At 42.9% G+C, this 25295-nt stretch overlaps 2 pseudogenes; one reads left to right on the plus strand and one right to left on the minus strand.

Moving 5' to 3' along the window:
- Positions 1-4880: 4880 nt before the first annotated feature.
- On the plus strand, positions 4881-15665 carry LOC120665646 (annotated as a pseudogene).
- Positions 15666-15719: 54 nt separating this feature from the next.
- LOC120665647 lies at positions 15720-16738 on the minus strand (annotated as a pseudogene).
- Positions 16739-25295: the final 8557 nt, after the last annotated feature.

Here is a 25295-nt window from a genome sequence, read left to right on the forward strand (position 1 = left end):
CTGATAGCAATGATCCCATTTTTACTGACAGCAACTTTTACTGATTTCAGTATTCTAATGACAGCATGATCTATTTTACTGATTTTTAGTTGTAGCATGATGATAGTTTTTTGCTGTTTATGCAGTAGTTGACACACAGTAGTTACTATTGCCTTCCAAACCTATAGCGCAAGGGCACTTTCAGCACATAACACACAGCAGTTAGCCCTATTGGCCTCTGTGCAGTCCATTTTTGGATGACTTGTTACAGTGCCAAGGGGCTAGATGCAGCAACAAGGGCGCCCTCCATCATCCAATGCGGGGTGCTTATGTGATCTTCTTTTTCATTGAGTTTGTTTTTATGCGTTCGTATTTTAGGCAATAACGTGGTTTATTATCGACAAATTAATGTTCTTCATTAGGCAAATAAACAAGGAACATTAGACAACCCAATCGATGCAACTAAATTTTCACTGCTATGCGCATCAGCTTTCTTTTACTCGATTATTAGCAACTCATGCGGGTAATCAGCAGGGACAAGTGCTGGTATTACTTAATTTATTTTTGCAGCTCATCCAGCAACAGTAGCTTTTGAATCAACTCAGCTTATCAGGTTTGTTCAGACATATTGAGGTACTTAACTGCATGAGCTATTATTTATTCCATTGCCACAGTGATCTGTTACTTGAGTTGTCTTGCGGTCTTGCCTAGAAGTTGTCCGATTTTTTGTTTAACCCCATGTGTGGCCTGTAGCTTTTTTTCCTTGCACTGTTAATTTAACCATTGTAAGGATCGATGGACCAAGAGGGGGGTGAATTGGGCCTTTTTCAAATTTCTAAGACAAAATAAAGCAACCTTAACCTATGCAATACTAGTAAGGCTCAATTCACCAACCGGCTAACTAAGCAAACTACACAAGCTATCAAAGATACACCAAGAAAGAAACTAAGCAAGGTAGAGCTAAGTTATGATCTCTAAGGTCAAGCACATGAATAATTGCATGAAAGTAAGTGCTTGAAAGTAAAGAGTGGGCAAGAGACAACCGGATTTTTTCCCGTGGTGTCGATGTGTTGGCACACACCCCTAATCCACGTTGTGACACTCACTAAGAGTCTTGTCACCTCCCATGTCACCGAGACGTGGGCGCTCACTAAGAGTCTCCGTTCACCATCCCGGCGTGGTGGAGCTCAAGCCACGTACAAACTTCTTCGGGCTCCCACAATCCTTGGCAACCTCCGGAAGAAACACCTTCAATCACCAAGATCGCCTAGGTGCTGCCAATCACCAAGAGTAACAAGCTAGGGCCTTCACTTGAGCAAGAACCGATCACCAAAAACGGATGCACACAAGCTTCTCTCTACTCAAGTCCTTAGTCTTTCTTCTTGAATGATTGAATGAACAAATGTGTGGAAGATGAAGCTCAAGGTGGCTCTCAACAATAGTATGTGTGTATGAATGTTGCCTGGTGTCAAGAGAGAGCAAAATGACCCATTGGAGGGGTATATGTAGGCAGCTCACACGAATAGAGCCGTTGGAGAAAAGCTGCCAGAAAAGTACTTAACGCCGGTTAATCCGACGAACCTCCAATAGCCAGCGTCGGTTTAACCGATGAATGTAAACTGCCCATTTGGAAAACTACCCGTTACAACTTGGGCAGATTAACCGACGTATCATCGGTTTAACCGGTGAGTGTAGTTGTCCACTGATCAACTGAAAAACCAACTCTCTAGACAACTGCACCGACGTTAACTCAAATCCATCGTCGGTTTAACCGGTGAGTATAACTTCTGAAATCCCTGGAAAAAAAACCAACTCACTGGACAAATGCACCGACGTTAATTTTCAAACATCGTCGGTTTAATCGGTGTATATAACTTGAAATACCCTGGAAAACCAACGTTCTGGACAACTGCACCGACGTTTATTTTAAATATCATCGGTTTAACCGGTGTATGTACTTGTCCAGACTCTGCTAACTGCGTTTAACCGACGTATAGAAAATTTGAGTCGTCGGTTAAACTGTGTATAGATTTTTTCTGATTTTGCTTTTCTAATTTGAGTCTTGAGTGAAATCCAAATATTCTTGAGATATAAGTTGAAAACCACTTATTTGAACTTCTTTAGAACCTGAGTGACCATAGTGTGCATCCATTTTTGATTGACCATGTCCATGCTCAAGTTACTTAGCCTTAACCCCTCTTAATAGTGCGACCTCTACAAAACTATAAAACCTATACTAACCTAAGTATCCTTCTCAACCTTATGACACTTAGGACTATAAAGATCCTTAGTCTTGATATATATTTGAGTTGAAAACCGATATCGCCTTTTTGAATAATGAAACTGAGGGGCCTCTTTAACATATGACCAAATGAGCAATAATGTTTCATTAAGCTGCACAAACTCATTAGTCACAATAATGGTTGTCATTAATCACCGAAACATACCTAGAGGGCCTAGATGCTTACAATCTCCCCCTTTTTGGTGATTAATGACAACACAAACATAAATAGTAACGAGAGAGCGAGAAATATAATACAGGAGAAACTCAAGCAAACTCGAAAGAGAACCAAAGAGCTCAACGGCTCAACGGAATCCATAGATATGTCTCAAGGCACAGTATACTCAAGAGTCAAATGTACATATCAATGAACTAACATCAAATGAGATATAAAACATCAAGTCCTGTAACTACGAGCTCTCTCTAGCTCTACCCTCCTCCTGACTCCAACTCCCCCTAACTCTCTCCCCCTTTGGCATCAAAGCACCAAAAAGGCGAGCTACTGATCCGGCTGTCGTGGCACGGCGAGGAAGCGGTCCGGATCGTCGTCGTCGTCGTCGTCGGACGGAGAGCCCTCGGTGACGGACGGGAGCTGCTGATCTGAGCTGACTGGGGGTGTAGCTGTCGTGGAGGCTCTCATGCTAGCACTGCCTAGGCGAGGGTCTGTAGAAGTGGTAACCGGGTCAGCAGAAGAAACATCAACATCTGAAGTGAGAGCAAGTACGTTCATTGCAATTTTTTTGTCTACATATATTTTCATTAGGCAATAATGTTATTCTAGATTAGGCAAATTATGCAATTATGTTAGGCAATAATATGGTTGTGCATTAGGTAATAATATGGCCAGAAATTTTAGGCAATAATGTGTTTCTGTATTAGCAGAAATATGATCATAAATTAGATTATATAGAACTAGCAATGTTTTGTTACCAGAGGTATTCAAGCTTGCTGATATTTTTACTCCTAATACTATCTGCACTTGTTATTCGTTTCAGTCATACAAAACAATGTTTAGGACCTGAAACCTGATGTGCCTTTTTTCTATCTGCAAGATTTCTCATCGAATCGGCACAATACATGCTCTTTATCTTGGTGTTTGGTGGCCTGAAAGTTCATCATATTGTCATTACCAGCAGTGTAGTTGTAGCTCAACCTCAATTTTTGATTCCTGAATAGCATCGTAGTAGTTGTAGTAGCTCTAATCTTTTTGTTTGGTCAGTACAACTATGGAGACAAGCAGGCAATCACATGTATGGTAGTAGTTTTGAAACTTTGTTAATACTTAGAATTTAGATAGGTGAAATACGTTTATATATGTTCTAATTTGCTTGCTGTTTTTCAAAGCTTTGCTTATGGGAGAGTAAAAATGAGGTCTGCAGATTTATTTTCTGTATTTATTTGCTATGTGTGTCGTGTAGAATTCTGCCAAGAAGTGCATAATTCCGTTTTATTTGCTTGTATATTTATTCTAATTTGCTTCAAATCAATTTATTTTATTTGCTTGTACATTTATTCTAAACTACCTTGAAGCTTATTATGATATGCTTTCAACTTTTAACAAAAGTACTTTTGGAACACTACGAGAAAAATATCATCGAAATATATTAAAGTGAGATCTTTTTTGATCTTTTAGTTAGGGGCAACGCAATGGTGTGATTGGATTTTAATTTTGATGCTCGGTTGTAAAATTATAGTTTTTTTAAACCTGGGATTGATTTTGCATGCGCTGATGTCATCTATTTTGTTTTTATTGTGTTGTACTACATGTTTCACGTAGCAGTGGACCCGCCTTAGAGAAAAGTGGCAGTCAGCAGGTCATGTTGTTCTTAAAATAGGCTGGCCGTAGCGTAAGGTTAAATTAGCCAAGTCCTTTTATTATTAATTTAACTTTTATAAAATAAAAGTTGAAACAATTGGAACTCTTTCTCACCAAGATTAGACTCATCGTATCCCTCACGGAGACCCCACTTGTCAGGCCAAAATGTTTGACAAAATGGAGGGGGAGATTGATTTCGTCAATATTTTCCACCAAAATTCTATTACTTTTTGCACCAGCAATTTTCTATACCCACCATATTTTGTACCCACATATTACTTTTCTTTAGCATACACATACTTTTTTTTGCACAACATTGACTTATATTCTTTTGGAAGTATAATAATTGACATAATTGTTTATGGAAGGAAAAAAAGACATGTATTAACGTATTACTTTCCTTTAGTATACACAGATTTTTCTTTGCACATACGTTAACTCATAATTCACGTCATTTTTTCTTTTGGAAGAATAATAATTGACATCATTGTTTATGGAAGAAAAATAAATGGCATTGTTGCTTAATGGTTTTGGAAGGATATTAATTGACATCATTATTTTATGGAAGGAAAAGAAATATGTGTATTATTTTTGGAAAAAAAATAAATAACAGTATTGCTTGATGGAAGAAAAATTATAGCTTACAAAAAGCTCCACTCAAACATCTTTTTTCAGCACATCACCTTCCTCGGTTCCTCCCAAGTCCCAAGGGCAGGGTTGTACAATCGCCACGCATTCCCGCAAATGGTTAAAGGCAGAGCCTCCCACTCTTTTCTTACTCGTTTCGGCCGTCTCGTCACGTCTCGCTCCTCCCTCCCAAAACCCACGCCGGCCGTGAGGAGGGAGGCTTCGCGCGATTCGGCCACCACCATGGTGATTGCGGGCGCCGCAGCGGCGCCGTGCCGCCCGCGGAGCGCGCGGTACGCCGAGAAGGGGTACCCGAGCTATAAGGAGCTCGACGGGCGCCGCGCGCCTCGCTGGAGGAACGACGGCGGCGGCCGGGCGAAGAATCTTGAGTCCTGGCGCGGAAGGAAGAGGGGGCGCGGGGTGTCTGCCGAGGCGGCGGCGGCGGCGGCGGTCAAGGTTGAGCCAGCGATCCTGCAGGTCGAGGAGGCGGTGGCGCAGGAGCATGGTAGGAAGCGGCGCATGACCGGCGCCGCGCCGAGTGTGACGGCGGTGGGAAAGGCGTTTCCGCTGATCGAGGACGCGGAGGAGGAGGTGGCGTCCACGGACGGCGGGTCCGACAAGCGCGGCGGCGTCGGCAAGTGCTGGAGGCTGCGGGTGAAGGAGACGCTGCGGGCGTTCAGCAGAAACTACCTCCACTTTGTTCAGGTTCCCTCCTTTTGTTAATTTTGTCGTTGTCTGTCTATTTTTAGCCTGACATGATTTGTGTCGTATGCAGGAGGAGCAACGGAGAGCAGAGTCCGTAAGGCAAAATCTCAAGGCGTTCAAGCTCCTCAAACGTCAGGTTTGGTTGTGATGTTGTGTTGCATTAATCAGTTAGGCTGTAAGACAAATTTCTTGTACCTAGATTCGTCTTGAAAGCGTAAAATCTGGTTCATAGACTCAGCATGTTAGTTTTCATATGTTTGTAGTATATCCAGGTTTATAGAGCAGAGTTGTGTAGTTCCATTCTAATTCTTTCACATGATTCAACTACAGAAACATTATACCTCGAGTCTATGTTACATGTGAAATTTTAATAGTCATTTACTAGATAGCATCTACTGTGTCTGTGCTTCAATATTGAGCTATTTATAATGTGTCAGTCAGTTAACCATAAATTGTTAAACTGACGGGAAAAGGGTGCCAATGCACTTATACTCGCATCATGTTAGCCTCACATAAGCCCTAAATAAGCCCCAAATGTGAAAGTAGGAGTGAGGTCCAATTCTTTATTTTAAGTTACGTGAGCTAGGACTCAAAACTTGAAACTTTTGGCTCAGACACCATATTGATCTACTATGCAAAAAAGTGCAAGTAGCTTATACTTCAATGCTCAAAAGACATATTTGATGTTATAAAGCTTGTAGTTACTTGTTTTCTTTCATGTGCTGCTGCATCGTATTATCTTTATCTTGAAATGTACTATGTCTGTAAAACATAGTGAATCATACCTTGCTTGCGCTTGCTCATCTTACTCAAAATTCTGAATTCTAACCATAATAAACTGATCATAGTACCATATCAATTTTGTACATGGATGCATATAATCTTCATTCCAAATGGTTTTGTAGATCGAAGCTATTTTTATTTGAGTATAAGGGGCAGATTTTCCTATTCATTGTTTTGATGTTGTAATTATTTGAGTTGAACATATCTTCATTCTGAAATATTATGTGTGCCCATGTGTAATGCAATGAATTTCATATCTTTATTTGTTCTAAACCGTTCTTTCTTTCTTTCTGAATGGCTTTGTAGATGCATTTGTTTATTTGCAACTTAATTTGAATGTATCTTTATTCTGAAATTTGTTGTGTGCAATGGAACAAATAACATATAGTTGTTTGTTATATCGGTCTTTCCTCTGAATGGTTTCATGGTTGCATTTGCTTGTTTTCTGTATGCCTGCAACCTTTTCTCTTAATAGACTAATATATAGAAGCAGATTAGGTGAGTACCTCATAGTTAATTATTTGTTTCTCTATGTTACCTAAGCATGTCTTTAATTTGAAACTTGCTAATATGCTGCTTTTGTAGCTAGTGCTATATGGCATTTAGTCATGAATGTTTTTTTTTTGTAGAGCAACCTGTTATTTCTACAAATACCTATATGTTTTTTTACTTTTTTTATGTGCCAAAATGTAGATACCTGGTGAGTATGGGAGAACCATGACTCTGGCAATGCAACATGTCAATAGAGGTCCAAATGGAAGTAATAGAGGCCATAAACCAAAGGTCAAGCATACATGCACATATCCTACTGGCCCCTACAAGGCACTTGATTTTTCTTCTCAGTTTTGCAACTTGATACTTGTTTCATGTGCCTGAAATTCCAGGTAAAATTATCTAAATTTTATTTGCATCTTGTGAATGTAGGGTTGTAACAGCCAAGCTAATGGTAACTACCAGGAAGCAAAACGAGCATCCAAACGACCTGATCTGAAAGCACTTAAGAAGGCATGTTTCTATTAGTGATGTTTTTCAAAATTATATTTTTATTGATCTGTTGAACTTACGGGGTTCTTAAAAGTAAAAACAGATGCAAGAAAGTGGTGCTGTACTTTATCGAGAGAAAATGATAGGTCATTTACCAGGTTAGTGTATCTTTCATTTTCAATTAGAAAATATTTTACAGAATAATCCAGTAGTTTTTGTTTGTGTTGTTACTTTCTTTATATTAGTTTACAAGTTAAAGCTTATAAATGTCTCCATTCTTGTAGGGATTGAGGTTGGGGATCAGTTCTACTCACGTGCCGAGATGGTTGCTCTAGGCATTCACAGCCATTGGCTGAAGGGTATAGATTACATGGGTACGGAATACCAAGATGAGGTAATTCTATTTGAATGAATATTCATACTTCAGCTGCAGATATATAAGATTAGTAATAGTTCTAGTCTGTACTGTTACACTGATCCATTTTTAAGAGTCATGGTTCAGTTGCACTTGTGAAATTTGATATCAAGGTAGGAACTGCTTCAGCATGTACTCTATTCTCTGCAGATTATAAGACAAAATAGGTTAAGTATGGGAACAGGGATAGTTCACGTGGTTAAAGGAGCGGATGCATGCCTTGACCTCTCACGTCCTTTGACACAAATTGGGTGTCTTTTTGTGATTAATGGCACACCTTGTTCCTCCTACATGTTTTCCTCCTACATGTTTTCTTATTTTTTTTAAAAAAAGGTTCATTATGAACTTATATAATTCAACACCTTTTCATGTTGTAAAAGGCTTCCTAGCTAATGTGTTATTTAAGGATTACGTATAAACACTGACATTAATGTGTTATTCCACAATGTTGAATTTGTTAAAGCTTCAGCATTACTTTGTTCATGGCACTTTTCTACATGTAGTGCAAAGTACTAAGTGATAATTGGCAATTATATTCTTATATTAATAGTCATGTGCATATCTTACACAATTTTTTTCGTGTTCCTTGAAATAACGTGGGCAGAAATCGGAATATACGCTTGCTGTGAAAAGAGCCCTAATTGTAGTTGGAAAGAAATCCAAACTTCTTGGCTTAATGCTAATGCACTTTTACTTATCCACAGTACATCCAATTGATAGTCATTACTTATGATGAAAAACAAGGATCTCCTTCCTAAACTAGAATATCTTTGCTGCAACTAGAGAATGCATTGAGCATACATATAGGATCTTCTTCCTACTTTAAGTATGGGTGAATTATCTTGTTTCTATGTTAGTCTAAATATATATATTTAAACCACCTTTAATTTAGCATACAAACTCCAGATCTGGTGGCCTTTGTTATGTTTTCTAGCAAGTTGATTAAATTTGTCAAGCTTCTTACGGTGGGCAGAGGTTGAACTTTGGGAGTTGTTGAAACTCCTATCCCAACATGGGTTTGGAGCACAATACCTTCTTAGGGCAAAGCCCAGTGGAGTCTCACCTATTGTTGAGTTTTATTTAGTTCACGTTGTTGAAGTATAAGTGAATTGCCCACCTCTTCCCATCAGCTTAAGTTTTGGGGTTGAATTGGTTGGTGCATACAACTCAATATGATATCAGGGCTAGAGGTCTTGATTTCGAATCCTGGCGGACGCAACTAAATAAAATAATTGCAGCCGAATCCTATTTCCACATTTGAGGTCTGGCGGAGCCTGCACATGAGGGGGAGTGAAGTATAAGTGAATTGCCCACCTCTTCCCATCAGCTTAAGTTTTTGGGTTGAATTGGTTGGTGCATACAACTCAATAAATGCTAAATGTTGAGTTAATAAAAAATATTTATACTTATCTTTTCACATTGTTCATATGACATGCATGTGGCTGGCTTATGTTACATCGTCTTTAACTTTACCATAAGAAAGTTTTATTTATGCAATAGTCTTTTCCATTGATTATGCAGAAAGGATGTGAGGACTTTACTTTCCCACTTGCAACCTGCATCGTATTGTCAGGTGTATATGAAGATGATCTTGATAATGCAAATGAAATTATTTACACTGGCCAAGGTGGGAACAACTTGCTTGGCAACCGTCAACAGATAACGGCACAAAAATTGCTTTGTGGAAACTTGGCACTGAAAGTTAGTTCTCATGGTTCCCTTGATCTTATATTCTGATTAAACATCCCTGTTGTCTTTTCACAGTTGCCCTTCCATCCAGACCCTGTTGACCTGTTGACTGCCTCCATCCGGATGATTACCCAAATTGGGATGAGGATAGGATATTTCTATTGTATAAATTTTATCTAGAGCCACCATTCTCTCTTTATTTCGTGTCATGACTACCTCATAATTATGCTGGTATTTCTTTTCTTTTCTTTATTGTTGTCTTAGCAATGTTGGATACCAGTCATTATTTTTCAAAATTTAGCTAGCACTTTTCTTTGCAAATTCTACATTCTTATTTTGGGGGAGGGGGGGGGGGGTGTAATTTTTCATAATAACCTTTTTTCTGCTGACCCTGCAGAACAGCAAGGATAATGGTAAATCCCGTACGTGTTATTCGTGGACATGTTGAAAAGAGCAGCTATTCTGGAAAAGTTTACACTTATGATGGGCTGTATAAGGTTTCATGTCTCAAATGATCTTATTGGCACATATTTGTCCAATGCTAAGTATTTATTTTGAAAGTTTGAACTAGCTCTCTTAAGTGACCATTCTATTTTGTCTTGTCATGAAATATATGCATTTTCATCCAAAGGTTTCTTACATTAGGTTTACATGATAATCTTGTCTAAAAAACAGAAAACAGAAAAGAAAATTTGAAGCAAAGTGGCAGGAGCTCTGCCTTTTGTTATAGGTAGAAAAAGAGTTTAACAGAATGCCAGTCGCAGGCTAAGACATGGCCTAGACTTCCACCAGCTAAAAGAATTGCATCACAATAGAATTTCCCTAAGGGTGATCAAGACAGCAGCATGACATCTTCGTTGCACAATGTCTTCTTTTACTTTTCGTGCAACCTCCGGTAAACTTGTTTTGTTGGAAAATCTCTTGAAGCCAGTAGTAATCCTCATCAGAAAGTTTGGGTAGCAATCTGATGATAACTAAACTAGTGCATCACTGAAACACACAAATTTATCATGTTTGTCACATATATGTTTACTGATTCTGAAGCTAAACTCGTCTTATAGTCATAGTAGTGCTTTGGAATGACTTATTTAATAAATTATAAAATTTTCCCATAGGTTGTGGGGTACTGGCCACAAAAAGGAGTGCAAGGGCATTTGGTTTTCAAATATAGATTGAAACGGCTTGAAGGCCAACCACCTTTAACAACTTCTCAGGTATGTTACAGCAAAGCTTACGTTCAGCTCTTCATTTGTTAGGGCCCAGGCCCAGCCGGCTCATGCGCCTCAACCTGCGCATCCGCCGCGGTTGATCACGTACCAGCGTCGGCGGCGCACAAGTGGCTAGGAGAGCCACAATCGTTGTTTCCTTAGGCGTGAAGTTTATTTCCATAAGTTGAGACTATTGTAAGTTATATAGGATACACTTGTTTGGAAGAAAAAGCAGGCTGAGAATTAATCTCAGTTGGCCTCACGGGGCCACCCCAAACCCTCGTGTCTCTCTCCCTGCCCTCACACACTCCACGCAGCCGCCGCCGCCGTCTCCAGCGCTCGCCCCTCGCAGCCACGGCACCTCAACGCCGGCGACTGCCCAAGCCTCGCCCTCCTCTCTCGCACCCCTACAACCTACGCAGCCGCGGTAGGATCGCTGATCCTATCATCATTTCTTGCTGCATAAGAACAATTGTATGAGCATTAGTGCATTAGACTGTGGACTGTATTGATTAGGACAGTGTTGAAGATCCTGATTGCAACTATCTAGCCATGAAATGTCATGTACACATAGCTAGCGATTAGAATATGACAGTCAGTCATGCTGGTGGGGAGGTTGTGACAGGTTTATGAAGAAAGAAGTTTAGAAGTGTACATAGAAACTGAATGAAAAATATAAGTTGGAAATATGAAAATCAGGAAGCTGTTGGGTTGTCTACTTTCTGGGAATCAGGAGGCTACATACTTTATTTTTCCTGTCGTGCCTTTTAGGACCCTGGACTGCAAGTTATTTCACATTCGTTTATTGTCTCTTTGTTCAGATGTTTTCTAATATGCCAAAGATAATTGCCCAAATTTGTATTTGTATTCGTTGTTATCTTAAACAATCTTTTAGTTCAGTTGTACTGTAGCACACTAGTCTTTTTTTCGAACACGCAGGAGATCTGCATGTCAATGTATTAGGAAAAAAAGGGGGTGAGACACCCAGGTACACAGTTTTTTGGAGGGGGAAAACCTGACCCCCCCCCCCCCCAAAAAAAAAAAAACCAACACACACAAGATAACATTATACCCTCAAAACAGGCAGGACCTGACCTAAAGGAGAAACACCAAACAACCTAATCATTAGGTAGCAGGGTGAGGAGATAACTAATTCCTCGAGCCCCTGCTGAACCCCACAAGTGCAGCTCCTCTCTAATTCTGGACAGAAGTCCATTTAGGTTAGGTTGAAGACCATCAAAGACACATCGATTTCGATGATTCCATAACGACCAGGCCACTAAGGGCATCTGCAGCAGCGATTCGATGCATAGGAAAAAGTCTCAGCCACATATGCTTAGAGTCGAATTCTTCAGAAATTGATTCATGCTTCTGCAATGATGTGGTGCCCACATCAAACCATGATCCATCCCCTTCACTCACTGGATATTGATTTTTTATTTGCAGTTGCTATCTGTGCACTCTGTCCGAGGGGCTGGATTCATTTTTCTATTTGCTATGAACCGATGCAAAGATATGCATCGACTCTCTCTCTCTCCCCCCTCTATGCTTCGATATACTCCAGTGGTCAACTCGATTCATACTGCTTCCACACAAGCCCATGCATCGCTTTTTCTCCCTCACTGGAGAAGCCCTAAGATAATGATTGAGTTTAGCCCCTTTTGGACCTGACCACTGACTTTACTGCTCACCTTGTGCCACCATTCCTCAAATGAAGGATCCTCCAATTAGGGAGCAAGCACTTGCAGACCAAGCCCTTGCAGGATTTCAAACTAGGTCTGGCGCGCAAAGACACAAGAAAATTTAGATGTGACAATCCTCTTCCTGATAACACGGGGCATTTCTCTGGATGTGACAATCCTCTTTTAGCAAGCCGATCAGCCGTCTAGCACCTTTTATGAGCAACCAGCCACATAAAAAGTTTGCATTTACCTGGGGCCCAGCTCTTCCATATCCTTTCGCGAGGTTGGAAATGAATGGCTCCAATGAACATTGCATCATATGCTGATTTTGCTGAATATTGTCCAGATACTGAGAATTTCCAGATGTGAGAATCCTCCACTTCAGGCTGCAATACTCTTACTGCTAGTAAATCCTCCACTTCAGCTCTTTCAGTCTTGATGATGATAATGATGTTATGACAAGATATACAATGGGCGTGAAGCTTAGGGATTACATTCCTTGATGGAAGATTCCTCTATAATTCATGTACATAACATCTAATGTGGAGTGTGGACTGATTGCTTATTGTACTAAAGTTCATAATTTTAAAGCAGCATTTGTTTATACTATTTCTGTTCCACTTTGTCGTTTCCTTTGATCATTATGCTTTTATCCCATTCTATTTGATGGCCTTTATTTTTTTAAACACATACTTGAGCAGGTACTGTTTACCCGTGGAAATGTTCCCATGCCAATACCTGAATTGCCTGGGTGTGTTGCTCATTCACTCATCTACTATACAAATTTCTCAGTTTAATCTTTTGCTGTGAGCATTAAATTTTCCTTTGACATCTCAAGCCATTTTTTTTATTTCAATAGGTTGGTCTGTGCAGACATTTCTAATGGTCAGGAGAACTTTCCCATTCCTGCTACAAATTTAGTTGATAATCCTCCTGTTCCTCCATCAGGTACGCTACAAACCTTTACAGAAGTTTCTTATCCAATGTTATATCGTTGTTGCATTTTTTTATTATTATTTGAGTTATGCAATTTTTGCTTTTTTTTCTCTGCTTATTTTTGGAGGTTGCTTGCTTCTTTTAATGTTTGGTATTATTTGATCTTTTGACTTCTTGCAACTTTAATATTTGATTGATAAGTGTTTCTTCACTGTTAACAAAATGTCAAAGAACCCTTGAACAGAGTTTGATCTATTCCGTGACTTCACACCTTGTAGGCTTCGTGTACTCCAAGTCACTGCAGATTCCAGAACATATCAAGATACCAATTGATAAAATCGGTTGTAATTGCAGTGGAGATTGTTCTACCTCTGAGCATTGCTTGTGTGCTAAGCGCAATGGTTCTGATCTTCCTTATGTGTCCACACAAAGGAAAGATGCGAACCGGACTGGTTCTAAACATAACAGTGTTGGAAGGTAAGATTTCCTGCTTAAGATTTCGTTGTGTTTTGCTGGCTGTGGGAACATGTTGACAGTAAACAGTTACTTTCAATGTGTGGGTGGGTGTTGGGGAGCAGGGTAGTGCCATCATGCGATTAAGGATTGTTTTTTCAAACATTCTTTTACTCTACTCTATTTTTTAACCATTTGGTTAACCTTCAGGTTAGTGGAGCCAAAAGCTGTTATCTATGAGTGTGGTACTAAGTACTAACTGTACCTGCCACTGCAACTGTGTTAATAGAACCTCCCAGCAAGGATTGAAGTATCGCCTAGAGGTTATTATTTTGTTAGTCTTCCTATCATTTCGGTTACCATCCTCAGTCGTTATCTTCCATGTTTACTGAACTGTGAATCCAGGTATTCAAGACAGAAGCAAAAGGTTGGGGTGTTAGGACGTGGGACACTATTCTTCCTGGAGCCCTAATTTGTGAGTACACTGGGGTATTAAGGAGGACTACGGAAGTCGAAGGATTTCTGGAGAACAACTACATATTTGATATAGATTGTCTTCAAACAATTAAAGGCCTGGATGGAAGAGAGGTATCCAATGTTTTCTTTTGTCTTTTTGGTTAGGCAGAGCTGTTGTAGTGGACTTTTTTTATGTGCTTAGTTTCTTTTTGGGAAGTGGAACCAATCTAACCTTGACTCATTTGTTTTTTGGACAAAAGCCTTGATTTTCCTAGCACTAGACAACGTAGTCTTACTCTATTGGTTTCTGTTGCCTGTCTACTTGCAACAGAAAGATCAACTCCTGGCTGCTAGTTTCATAAGTTTTGTTTTATTTATTGAGATCAATAAAGCAGAAGAAATATTAAAACTGCTGAACTACTTCGTTCCTGCTTTAAATTGTCATTAGTTTTCCTTCTATAAAAGATAATTATTGTTTAATTATTTTTTTCTGCAGCAAAGGGCCGGCTCAGAACTTCACATAGCATCACTTAATTCTGAGCATGACTTGGAGGCATCTCAAGCTCCTGAATATTGCATTGATGCTGGTTCTGTTGGCAACATTGCTAGGTTCATAAATCACAGTTGCCAACCTAATCTTTTCATTCAGTGTGTCTTGAGCTCACATAGCGATGTCAAGCTAGCAAAAATTATGCTTTTTGCAGCTGATACCATACCCCCATTTCAGGTGAGCCATCATCGCCTTTTCCCTTTCTGATGGATATGTGAAAACATATTTATCTAGAAATTCAGCGAGGTTTAAATCACACATGTCCAACCAACAGGATTTAGCAATGTGACCTTAAGATTATTAGTCATTCTAATGATTGATTCTTTTTTTTTCATGCTACTTTTATTTCCATTGCTCAATCATATTTTTCTGTCTATTAAAAGAAACTTCAACTGCGCTCATACATAAGTTGCCTTTGAACATGCATGGTTGTCTCACCTTAAACTTATTGAATTAAAATAAGGTCATCATGTATCATTTGTACAGCCAGTGATCATAAAATGCCTTTTATCTTCCTGCTGTTGCACTTGCACCTGCTGCTGATTCGCACTTTTGTCAAAATAAAATGTTTTGTGGACCTGACTATCATGTAATCCTTCTGCCCGCTGTTACTGAACCAAAGTTATGTGTAAACTGTTGCAGGAGCTCTCGTACGACTACGGGTATCACCTGGACAGTGTCACAGGGGCAGATGGCCAAATCGTGAAGTTGGCCTGCCACTGTGGTACTCCTGACTGCCGTAAACGACTTTACTAGGTTCTCCAGTTACTAGGTTCTCCAGTTGTGTCCTATGATGATATTCATTCATTATGCCCTTTTTTGGTTGATCATCACAATGCTCCATAGGATGTCATGCTAATTGTGCGGCATAAGAGAAGTTAATCCTGACAAAACTTCTCAATGCATGCTCTCTGGGCGCCAGACATTGGATGAATAGAAATCCCGTTTCCATACAAGACACTCTTGCTGGTTTGGAAACATGCCTTCGTCATCGATGAAACAAACAAATTCAGACGATGCAGTGCCCAGTTCTGTTGTTTCTTGTTACTATATATTTGCTGTCTACCTGTTATGTGATAAAGAACCTGTTTTTCTTTCTCAGTTATGTTGTATCCGCATTGTGCTTTAGACATTTCCTAGTTTTTGTTCGTTAGATAACCAAGCTGAGACAGTAGCAGTAATGATGAATAGAAGACTAGTTTCATTTTTAATACTCAGGCCAAGAGGATACAGGATTTCGAAGAGAAGATAAGCCCAAGACAAAATGCGCACATGATTTGTTGGAGCAACACACAGGTCGGAGACAACTAATGCAAAGCCAAGCCGCAAAACCATGAGCAACAAGACGCTTGCTCCTTGCCTACTTTCTCGCCCCAAATTTCCGGTAAAATCCGGGCGGCGCGTCCGCAGGGACGCCGCCTTCCGCTGCGGCGACGTCCCCGATCTCGTCAGACGCCGTCACACTCCCGCTGGTGCCATCGCCGAGCAGCTTGGTCACGCCGTCCAGGAACTCTTTGAGCACCGGGTCCTGCACCGGCGAGGGCTGCACGCAGCAGACCCGCTCGACGCCGACCTCCTCCCTGCTCCAGGCGCCCCCCCCCCCCCCCCCCCCCCCCGCGTCCACCGCACCGTGAAACGGCACGCGCACCGCTCCTCGCCGTCCACGATCCCGTGGGCCCCGGGCACGACCTGCACGTCAGTTCGTCCAGCGTTCGCTGCAGCCTCAAACACCAAACAACAAGCGCCGCCGTCTGGATGTGTAAGGATCAGGGAGGGACGTACGGACTCGAGGACGGCGTCGAAGAACTTGAGCAGGCCGCCGTCGAGCGGGCAGGAGACGCAGAGCGGCGCGCCGGCGCGGAGGTCGCGGCACCGGACGTCCTCCAGGGGCGGCGACGCCGCGCGGAACCTGGCGCGGAGCGCGGCGACGTCGCGCGCGGCGGAGGCGGAGGATGCCAGCGCCGCGGGGTCGTACCACTCGTCCTGCTCCTCGGGGAACTCCTCGTACATGACGCGAAGCGCGCCGCGCTGCACCGCCACGCGCGCGTCGTACCACGCGCCGTCCGCCGGCGACTGGAACTCCAGGCGGGAGAGGGACCGCGGCCGCCGCCGCGTCTTGGGCGGCGGCGCCTTCCGCTTCCGCGGTGTCGGCGGCATTACTGCGGGCCTGTGGCGCGGTCGGGGGTGGTGCTGACCACAGTTTTTTTCCCCGACCGGAACCGGTCCGGACCGGTTACAACGCGGCGGCGCCTTCCGCTTCCGCGGCGTCGGCGGCATTACTGCGGGCCTGTGGCGCGGTCGGGGGTGGTGCTGACCACAGTTTTTTTCCCCGACCGGAACCGGTCCGGACCGGTGACACCGGTAACCGCGGTTTCCGGACCGGTTCGGTACCGGCCGGTTTAAAACCGGCCCAATTCAAAAAATGAAAAATTCTCAAAAAAATTCTAAAAATACTTCAAGTTGCGACAAATCTAATAGTATCAAATTTTTTCAAATATTCGTTCATTTAGTATACTTTGCGGGCATGTGAAGTTAAAAAGAAAAAAGAAAAAAATGGACCGGCCCATTAAGGTCCATTTTGGCCCGAATGCGCCGACGACCCTATGAAGACCCAGAACTCACGCCGCACCCCAGAACCCTACCCGCCCCCCACGCTGCGACCCCTCTGCCGCCCCCACGTCGCGACCGGCGCTCACAGCCGGCCAACCGCCCGGAGCGCGCGACTAGCCGGGCGGAAGCTCCGGTAAGCCGGCCCGGCCGTACAAGATATGCACTCGAATTTTTTTTATCCTATGAGTTGATTTATAATATTAGATGATTTGTTTTAGGATTTAGGTAAGATTTAGGTGTATGACTTAGGTATATTTAGGATTTTATAAGGTATGAACTCGATATCTTTTTACCCTATGAGTTGATTTAGAATATTAGATGATTTGTTTTAGGATTTAGGTAAGATTTAGGTGTATGACTTAGGTGTATTTAGGATTTTATTTATGTGATTGATATATTTTTGTTGTCCATTTATGCAGATAGACAATGTCAGGCAAAGATAAAGATGTTGTATGGGAACATGGTGAAAATCTTTATCCCGGATGGCGATGCAACTATTATCGTGCGCAGAAAGGAGGAGGTTGTGCGACTAGATTGAAACAACATTTGGCTGGGCGCGGGGCGGAGGTGGTCCATTGCAGGAATGTGCCACTAGATGTGCGGGAGTTCTTTCAGCGTGACATTGAAAGGGCTAAGAAGGCAACTGCTGACCGGGCTCGAGAGAGGTTGAGACGGCAGAAGGCTGCAACGGAGGGAAACTATCCCAGTGAAGAAGAAGATGAGGAGGCTCAGCTGCAGCGTGCCATGGACCTATCGAGAGCGGAAGCAGAGTACCAATGAGGGGTGGAACAGAGAGGAGATGCATACGAGCATAGAGGGGGTAGTGGTTCGACGAGGATGATGATGACGGAGACGTCCCTCTCCCGTCCCATATTGTCAGAGATCAAATAAACCTCTCATATCTACGTGAGGCTACGGGGGATGATTGCATCAGCAATTGGGCACGTAAACATGTGGGTGACACTCACCTAGAGAAGAGGAAGTTCCAGAAGGGGCCTACGAAGGGTGACCCGAAGCGTCAAAAAGGAAAAGACAAAGCAGTAGTAAAACCAGTGAGCAGCGACACCGAAACTGATGATGGCAATGGTGAGCGTAGTCCACCGTATCAGGAGTCTAAGGATAGCAGCTCAGTTGATGATGGTGATGATAGTGACGGTGCTGATGCTGGTGGTGGTGGTGGTGGTGGTAGTGGTGGTGGTGGTGGTGCTGGTTGTAGTGGTGGTGCTGGTGGTGTTCGTTTCACAGGTATACATTGCACCTACATATACACACATGTTTCTGACTATGAGTACTAATTATGATATATGGTTGATTGTAGGAGAGACTCAGTTCACACATGCTACTCAGGACATCGACCATGGAGCACCGCAATCGTAGAGGAGAACGGTTGAACCGACGGACTACGACACTCCACAGTACTCTTCTTCCTCCTACAGCGATACCTCGCAGTCTTTTCACTATCCCATATCTGACATCAGCATACAGCCATCGACGAGATGGGTGTACGAATGGGAAGACCCCCATTTTTACACTATATTAGTTCAGTAATGGGAGACAACATCGGCGTGGACGGGCCAAACATGGCAACACTACAAGACTGAGCTGCTTAGAGTGCGAGGTATCGCTGTGATGTCCACCGCCGAATACCAAATCGCGTCCCAAATGGGGGTCTTCCCATTCATATGTTGAACTTTTATTGATGTGTATCAGTATATGCACGATTATGACTATGGTATTTGTATGCACGCTTATGACTACGGTATTTGTATGCACGCTTATTACTATTGTATTTGTATGCATGACTATAAATTGTTGCTTTGGTGTGGTCTTTTACATTAATATGTGCATAGCTCATGCTAAAATTTTCGTTATTTCACACCGGGGAACCACTTTAAAACCATCGGTTTTTTATTCAAATCCCCAGTTACCGCTCAAACCGGAGCAGTTCGCTAGCCTAACCGGGCGGCTAACCGGTAGAAACCAGTTGAACTATCGTTTTTGGTTTGGAATTTGAATTTGGCCGAGTTTTTTCGATAACTGGTCAAACCAGTCCAGTTTACCGAGACCGGCGGGCGGCGGTTTGGTCGTAAAAAAAACCCTGGTGCTGACTACGGAGATACAGCTAGAAGAACCGTTGTTGAATGCTGTGCGCAGTCTGCCTGTGACGAGAGGGGGAGGGTGGCATGGCTCGCCGGCCTAGAGCGAGGGAGAAAGAGGTGTGAGATGACAGGGAAAAGAGAATGCCAGTGAATACAGACTTACAGAGGGGTCCGGATCAGTATTGATGGTGGGATGAATACCAGTTGGCATTAAGCTCGATTTCCGATTCTGAATTCCAGGACATCCAAATAGCCGGCATTTGCAGCTGCCAATGCCAATTCTGGATTCCAAGCTCCAATATCTACATCCAAATGTAGATCAATATTTAACTTTGAAAAATATGAACATACTCTCTCCATCTTGAAATATAGATGTTCTTGGTTTTTATAAACATATTTTAGAGATAGAGAAAAGATGAATATATCTCTCATTAGGGCATTGTTCTGTTAATCAATTAGTTAATTTCAGTGCTCGCACCAAAATGTCACACCCGGTTTTAAGAACAAAACCGAATACATAACTATATATATGTCATGATCAAGTTTCATACATATAGAGATATTATAAGTGAATAATCAGTAACAGTATCACGAAAAAGAGAATTAAAATAATTAAAGACTATCAGAGTTATACAGCTTATCCTGGAAACGAAGGCTTCAACTTCACAGGCAATCGACCGAGGGTTGCGTATGCCTAGAACTCAGCATCATCTTCAAAAGACTTCACAACAACTTTCTCTTCTGAGCAGCACTAAGCAAGGGTGAGTACACTTATAGTTGGTACTCAGCAAGGCCACAAGAAATAACCAGAATGTGATTTATATCCATCTTTAAGTTTATTAATCATGTGAGGGTCCAAGCCGCTCTTGACCGTGAGCACGGATAACCTGTTAGTTTTAACTCTGCAGAGGTTGTACACTTTCACCACAATTCGCGTAAAAGTTCCGAAGAACTTTGAACCCAACCACACATGTGCTAGCTAGGCACAATACCACACTTCTGAGGTATGATTGCATAGGGACGCTACGAGGCCTTTACAAAGATTCCCTAACAAATGACAGCCCGCTAAGGTTTCAAGTCAAAGCAGAGCGTAACCCTCCCTAATGGTCAGCTCCTTGGCAAAGGCCGCTACCCCAAGAGGACCGGGCTATACCCCATCGATGCAGCCCCTCTTGTCCTTTCGGTAAGACTGTCACAAGCTAAATTTTCTAATTAATCAGCCAAGACTAGAGCCATATAGTATTGTGGTTGTACTGTTTTTTGGGTGGTTCTCCATGTTCCAATTAAACAAAGTATTCTTGTAAATAAAATATAAATAGAAGTATGGTTAGGGTCACTTGCCTTTCTCCAACGAAAAGCTACTCTTATTGCTCTTCACTGCTCTTCAGCTCTTGCTCACTTGGAATTCTTGATTCTTCAAGCTTCGAACAACGATCATTCTTCTCGAAGCAATCATCGGGCAACATACAAAGCAAACAATACAACTAAGAACAATACACCAAAACAAAAGAAAGGCTTAAAAAGAGCATACAAAAGGATATGGCTCCTTGCTACGGTTACGACCGCGCAAGGAACTCGAAAAACGGAGCTAAGATTGAAAAGAAACAGCTATCGGGAGATTTAAAATTATAAAAGAAATGAAAATATAAGCTGGATTTGTTTTAATTAAGAAAACACATGTAAAGTATATTTTGAAATAAGCATCCAGTTTATAATTAACTCATATTATATTTGCATTTATAAAATTGATGTGAAACTTAGTCAAATTTTATTTAATACCTATGTAGAATTTCACTAATTAAACAATTAATTAGAGAACAGATACGTGAGAGCATCTAAACGTAGAATTTAGGTTGAACTAACAAATTAAATTGAAACACATTTGATTTCGGTATTAATCAAGTTAACACTAATTTATGAAAAAGCGGAGCAAACATCTAATTAGTTTTTAATCAGAAAAACTAGTTGAGAGATTATTAATCAAATTAAATTTATATTTATTTTCAAAACAGAAACTATGGCAGAACGACACTACGAAACGATAGCTTACGCGAAAAGGAAACTAAAGCAACGAGAACAGACCGAAACGGAATTAAAACATGGAAACTATGGATAAAACAGGGCTCCAGGGGCTTGATTGAAAGAGTTTAGAACCTCCAGGGGCTAGATTTGAAGAAAACAGGGACTAAAATGTAATTAAACCTAAACTTCAGGGGCTAGCTTGCAAAAGAAAGGGTCCTGGACAGTGGGTTCTAATTTGTAAAAGCACAGGGTTTAAAACAAAAGAAATCGGGCTGTTTTGTAAATATTTTTGAATAAAGTTGGACCGCAGGTTGATTTCAACAAAACCAAGGGGTCTTTCTGCAAAACATCTAGGGTTGACCGGTATTGGATCTGTTGACTTGGGTTTGGATGTAATCTGCATCGTCGGATCACGATCGGACGGCTCAGGCGGATCGAGGTTTGAGCGGTGGCGCTGGGCGCCGACGTTGAGCTGCTGCGGCGGCGGAATCGCCTGTAACACCCATGTGTTAGTTGTGCTCGCTAAACCCGTGTTTAATCACTAATCATGGCTTAAGTGCGTCATTAGCGTTAACCGAGTTCGCGTGTTAAACATCGTTTTAGCCGTGTTCGACTACGTTTTTCTCCTTGATCCGAGCCCCAAATCAACTTTCGCCCAAATAGAAAGTTGTAGCTCTTTTTTTGCTCTACAACTTTTATTCTGGCCAAATTTCAAGTTCCTATATCGAATTTTGAGTTTCGGGCGGTCAAACGCGAGTCAATTTTGGTCAAAAATCGTTCACTGTGCTCTCCTGTGCTCAGCACTATGACGCCCCGGCGCCCATACTGCGACTGGCGACGCGCCGGCGACGCCACGCGTCGACCATCGCGGCGAACGCCGTCTCGCCTCGAAGCTTCGCCGCTCCCCTCGACGTCCGCGTTCTGATTCATTCGCTCCCCTTCTTCCTGCTCGAGCTCGAGACGAGCCAAACCGAGCAGAGCCGCCGTCGCTCGCTACGCCGGCCATCTCCTCGCCGCCCCGCTCGAATCCTTCGCGCGAGAGCCTCTCTCGCCACGCCCTTTGCCTTCTCCACTCGTTCCCGAGCTCGGCCGTGCCCAAACCCGGCCGGAATCGGGCCCGCAGACCGCCGGCCACCATTGCCGCTCACCGGAGCTCCGCCCTCTCCGTCGATCCCACTCCTCCGGCCACCCTCCGACCAAATCGAACCCGCCTGCCCGTCCTGGCCATGGGCCCGCGCCGCAGCGCCGTCGGCCGGACCCCGCCGGCGGGGAATGCGGCGCCGCCGCCTCTGCCCCGTGTGCGCCGCTGCCACGCCGTGGGTACCCCTGTGCCCCGCCTCCATGCGCACCCTGCTCGGCCGCCAGCCGCCCCTGCCTTCCGCAGCCGCCCTGGCCGCGGCTCGGCCAAGCCGCGCCGCCGGCCGGCCATCACCGGCGAGGGGAGCGCCGCCGCGAGCCACCTGGCCGCGCGCCGGCAGTGGCGCGGGCGGAAACAGGGGAGGGGGGACTGGGAGCTGGGCCGGCGCCTACTTACAAGTGGGGCCTGGCTGTCAGCCCCTTTAATGTTTTCTTTATTGTTTTTTATGGCTAAAATCTTCCAAAATTCGTAGAAAATCCTAGAAAAATGCTAAAAAGGAAAAACCAGTTGCATTAGCTTCGTAATTTCATGCTCTATCTGATAGAACCATGAAATGGAGAGTTTCGTTACTTTTGCTAGATGGTTTTGCTGGTTCTTGTTTAAGAGCAATTAAGGCATGGAACTACATTTTTCTAGTTGGAATTGAGCTTGTTTTGCTCAAATGCACCCCAGTCTTTCTTGTTGGAGACACTTCAGGCTAAAGATAATTTGGAGCCAAGATCCCATCTCAGCACTACACCATTCCTTTGAGCCATAGTTTTGAGAGTCCTGTTTACTGGTCTTGATTACGCTTCTATTTATGAGTACTGCATTGTAGTGCGTCATTTCATGAGTCTCATGCATGGCATATTTTATTCGTATAGACGCTGAAACCGAAGTCGCCTACGAGATGATTGCCAAGCCGGTCCAGGAGCCTTCCGTAGGAGAACCACAGCCAGGAGAAGTCGTTGATCAAGCTCCTGAAGAAGTCACTAACCCTGCTGACCTGCAAGGCAAGCCCCGGAGCATAACCCATACTTTCAGTATTCAATGTTATTATTTAAGTATTGTGCATTAAGTTTTCTAGGAGTTGAATGAAACCCTAGTATGCATGTCTCTCCATAGGTACCATTGAGTCTCTACTAGTGTACAGGTCGTTAGTACTGCAATGCTTAATCAGGATTCGGTAGATGTCGAGTGATTCCTGTCACTCGCGAGATATAGGTCCTTGTTACTTATGAAAGGGTTACTAGAGAATGAATCTTTGGGAAAGAAAGGAAAAATGGAGACCGGGCGGAGATGATTTTGGTTATGGATATGGGAGGTATGGAAAGTGAGTCTCCGCCTGTGTCGATTGAGGACCGTACCGTTGTTGGCACTACTGATCCAGGATTGAATAGTACTAACCACATGCCGGAAGTTGGAGGTAGTCGAAACCGGTAAGCTGTGTACCGCTTTACAAAAAGAGTTTGAATCCCTACCTGCTACGCTGGGCGTGGGAGTTGGCAGGTGTTGGATGGATGACAACTTCGGGTTCTCTGGGAGTTCGCCGTGAGGGGCCCAACACCTGGGTTTTAGCAGGCGCGATTCAGATGTCGTGGTAATGATGGAAACAGTTGATGCGTGTGGCCCGACGGAGTTTACATGTGTCATGTTGGTTAGGTCTACCTTGCAAGGTTAAATCGAATCGATTCGCCGTGACTCGCAGATATGAGAACCTTGATCTCTCTGTCACATTGTAGTAAATGATGGAATTGGAAATGGAAAGTTGAGAATATGAGGTATGACTGTGGTACTCTGAAAAGATAATGTGATCAACCATGCGTGCTCTAGGTGTTCAGGCAAATCTAGTCGGTATTTGTATAATAAACTTGAGCTAAAATACTGAAAGTAAGGATCCACTATTAGTAGGTTTTCAGCAAAACAACTCCAGAGCCAAACAGCTTTGCATGTCTAGGAGTCGGCTAAGTATATACCATAGTCGGGTAAGAATTGCTGAGTATTAGTATACTCAGGGTTGTTGTTGTAGCCCCTTTGAGTAGGTTGTGTCTCCGCTCACTTCGAGGAGGTCTGTGCGTCCTGGATTGGACAACCATTTCCTCCGGGTGGACTGTCGAGTGGGTCCCGTCTTCTCCGTGAAGGTCGGGCAGATCGGCATCACATCGGTGGGCAGGATGTGGAGTTCACCTTGTATCGTCGTTTGCTTCTACCGTATTGTATTTGAAACCCCATTTTAAACTTTCGCTGTACGTTTAAAAACACCGTATTTGATATATCGAACTTATCTGTAAAACTCAGTGTTGTAAATTAATTTGGTTTTGTTGTATGCTTGTATCACATGTGCTCGTCTTTGTACGGGTCTACTAGTGCAATTGTAATCCTGGAGTATAGTAGTTTAATCGGGATTTACCCGACAGCCTGTCAGATTACACCGTTTTAAGTGCACAGTAACTTAATTAAGTATTAAGATGATGGTTAGTGCACTTAAGCCGGTTTAATTTAGACGGTGCTGCTACAGCTGTCATCAGACCTAAATTGCACTGGGGGTGATTACTTGCGTGCTTAATTAAGTTAAGCAACTCTTGTTTTGCAAAACTTTCGGGTTTTTCGAAAAGTTGACGCTAGATGCGCTAAGGAATATGATACATAGTTCGTATGCCCTAATTATGTGGTACAAGTTAGGTGGCATCTAAGTATCTATTTTATTCCAGCACTTCCAGCATTTACTTTCCGTTAAACCTTACTTTTGTGCACAACTACTATTCTGTAACGACGCACCTACGCTGAGGTAAGCAAGGTAAGCATTCTGGTAGTCCTTAGAATAGCCCACGTGTTTCATACGTGCGCGGGTCCCGTATGATGAGCATACGAGGAGGTGATAAG

Source organism: Panicum virgatum, chromosome 3N (genome assembly GCF_016808335.1).
Source record: "Panicum virgatum strain AP13 chromosome 3N, P.virgatum_v5, whole genome shotgun sequence".
Lineage (NCBI taxonomy): Eukaryota > Viridiplantae > Streptophyta > Magnoliopsida > Poales > Poaceae > Panicum > Panicum virgatum.